Raw genomic sequence first — 3,360 nt, 5'->3', positions numbered from 1 at the left:
CACACACGAACTCACACCTTACAGCAAAGTGGAGTGAACCGAAACCAAGCCCCTCCATCCACTCCTTCCCAGAACTGCAAGCCTGACTACCCCTCAGTCCGGTCTCACCCCTGCCTCCCCAGGCCCCTTGCCTCCCAAGTCATGTCTCCACGTGCCTTCATTTGAGAAGGAAGATCTGGGACCCCTACACCAGGCAGGATATGGGGTATCTAGGAGATTTCCCCAAGCCGCTCCCAACACCCCCGTGCACCCCGTTGTAAGAACAAGTGAGCCTGGAGACCTGGCGATCGATAGCCCTCAAGATGAAGACACTAATAACTTTATCCCCTCTTGTCCGCCAACTTTCGCCTACATTAGCTCTGACCACAGGCCCCAGGCAGCTGGGACCTGCAGTGGGCCGGCCTGGAGCCGAGTAACCCCTTCAGATCCAGGTGGGAAGCATGAAGGTAGACCGCAGGAATGACTTCCTGGCACTCAGGAATGGGAGGCCACAGGGATGAGGAATAGAAAGCCTTGGAAACATGTTTTCTACTCCTGGATTGATAGTACTGGAGACCTAACTCAGAGTTTAGGAGGATCTATGACCTCAGAAGCAACCTACAGAGGTACCAGGATCCCCCTCTAATCCCTGAGGGCTGCCCAGAGGAGGTGAGCTGGGAGGGAAATTCCCACTAGGGAAAGTCAGAGAGTCAGAGGACTGGAGCTAGGGGAGGAATTAGGGTTGGGAAAGGTGGAGGCCCGTTTTCCAACAGGGCTTTTTGCGGCAGCACAGAGACCGGAACCCACAGGGCTTCAGAGGGAGGGGGAAACCCCCTCCTCGCCTCACACACGCCACAGCCTGGCAAGTCCCTGTAGCTAGAAGGGGTGGTTGGGACCAGGGAATGAGAACTTCTCTTCGGCAGGCCTGGTCCCCCTGAAACATGCAAACCGCCTCAGCCCCAAATGTCAAGGCCAGGACCTGGGCTGGGGGTACCCAAGACCGGTGGCAGGATGGAGAGGAGGAGGAAGAACAGGAGAGGTGAAATAGGCAAGACTGTAATGAAAACAGTGACTATTCCCATAGCACCTGCTGCAGGCCAGGCCCTAGGGAGGGCCTTGCACGTGGGACTTGTTGAAGCTTCATAACCACCCTGTGAGGTTGTTGCTATAATAATAGCATTTTGCAGAGGAGGACACTAGGGCACAGAAAGGTTGAGCAACTTGCCCAGCATCACACAGCTGGGAAGTGGCAGAACCAGGCTCCAGCGTCTTAACCACCAGGGACACAGCCCTGTAGGAAGAGGAAAGGGGCTTCGTTCTGGGGAGGTGGACTGAGGTGCCTCTTGTTCCCTGTCATCTTGGAGGCAGTGTTCAGGGAGAAGTGCCTGGCCTCTGGGGCTCTGCCTTGGTGGCTCTCGGATTCTGTCCTTCTGTGCTTGAGCTTCTTCCCCTCTGTGCGTGGATCTTGGCTCTCAGCACTGCTCTTGGCTGCCCTGCACTCTGTCTCCCCGGCCTCTGTGGGCTCCTCCTGCAGCTCTGGCCTGTCCTGTCCATCTGTCCGGTCTCCAGATCTCTCCTCCCCACCATCCCAGGCCACTGCAGCTCAAACTTTCCATCTTAGCACAGGGGCCCGCAGAGCTGGGGGTTGGGGGGATTGAGAGAGGCAGGCTGGGAGGGGACGGGAGCTTGGTGCATGGAGCCACCTCACTCCCCCGGGGATGCTTGGAAGTCGGGAGTCCTGGGCCCTGGATCCCCTGGGGAATGACCCCACACACACCAGACAACTTGTCCAAAGCCACTTCAGGAATTTGGTAAGACAGGATCTCTCCATCTGCCGGTACTTAGCTGGGCCCTCTGGAGTCTGGGATTCTCTCGAGGATCTGTCTTCAGCCTGGGGTTCAGGGGGGCACAGGATGGGATGTTTTCCACCCAGGCTGTCCTAGTGCTCTGCCTGTCCTTTTCCCGGAAACCCAGACAGGCGCTCTGCTGTCCTGCCAGGAATCCAGCCTCTGGGGGAGTCAGGTGGGAAGGAGCAGAGACTGGTTAGGAGGCTGAGGGTGTGGAGGTGGCTTGGACCCCCGGATTCTTTAGAGACCTGAATTCTTTAGAGATTCTTTAGAGATCCCAGCACTGAGGGCCCTGGGGCACCCCACTGGCTTCTGCCCACTGATTCCTTCTTTCCAGAGTAAGTTCAGAGTCGCTAGCAGCGACCTGCTTAGGGCAGGGCGTCTCGGCATCTTTCTTCAGTGCTGGGCATTCTTGAGGTGCCCACCACCCTTTCTGAGTTTCCGTCTTCCAACCAAGACAGCCCTCTCTGAGGAGGAAGGGTAGAGGCAGAGGCCTAGGCCAGATCGGGGGAGGGGTGGGCAGATGTCCAATCCCACAGCCTCAGGTCCCAGCCCCCCGTGGGGTCCTTGGGGCCCCATTCCATCGATCCGCTTGCAGCCATCCACCTCAGCTGGTGCTCAGCCCCTGGGGTCTGTGTGGGGGCAGCTAATGGACTTGGCACAGCCGAGAGGTAATTAACAGGGAGGGGGCAGGGGCCACAAAGGGGCGGAGGGGGCACCATTAATGACAGTGGAATCCAACCGCTGAGTGATTGGGGCGGGGGTTCTGTGTGCGTGTGTTTCTGTGTACACACGTGTGTGCCTGGACTGTGGGCAGGCCTGTGGATACGCACATCTGTGTGTCTGTCGGTGATGGAGGCGTGAGGACTTTCAGGCCCCAAAGCTGGCAGTGTGGGTGCGAGCCCCCTCCTCACCACCCAGGAAAAGCCCCAGGTCAGACGGCCTGAGGGAATTGGCCGGCTAGGCCTCAGCTCCTGGTCCCAGATCAATGGAAGCTATCCAGTTCCCTCTCAGGTGCACTCCCGGAATTTCCCTTCCCTGTCCAAACTTTGTTCCCAGAAGCCCTCAGCTCACCTGCCAGCTTTTCCAGCAATGGCAGAGGCTCCCGCAGCTCAACAGTCTCTGACGTCCCGAGGACCTTGGAGGTGTTCCTCGAGTCCCAGCAGGTCCCTTCGGCTCCCTGACCTCCACCGCCTCTGCCTCACCGATGGCCCCAATCCTGCTCTATCTGGGGTGACCCTCAGTCCCCTCATGTGTCTGCCCACCGAGCCTCCAAGTTGGGAGGAGTCCCGCCCACTCCAGACAGCAGAGGCAAGGGCAGGTGAGACAGGAAGCCCCAGGAGGCCACTCCGCTCTCCAGGACACTTTCTTTTTTTTTTTGAGTTGGAGTCTCACTATCGCCCAGACTGAAGTGCAGTGGCCGCTTCCGGTCACCGCAGCCTCGACCTGCTGGGCTCCGGCAATCCTTCCGCCTCAGCCTTCCAGGTAGCCGGAATTACAGGCATGCGCTACCACACCCGGCTAATTTTTGGCT

Source organism: Carlito syrichta, unplaced genomic scaffold (genome assembly GCF_000164805.1).
Source record: "Carlito syrichta isolate Samal-C Ts95f unplaced genomic scaffold, Tarsius_syrichta-2.0.1 Scaffold136919, whole genome shotgun sequence".
NCBI classification, from domain to species: Eukaryota; Metazoa; Chordata; class Mammalia; order Primates; family Tarsiidae; genus Carlito; species Carlito syrichta.
The sequence above is the reverse complement of the archived record's forward strand: the minus strand, read 5'-3'. Positions refer to the sequence as shown.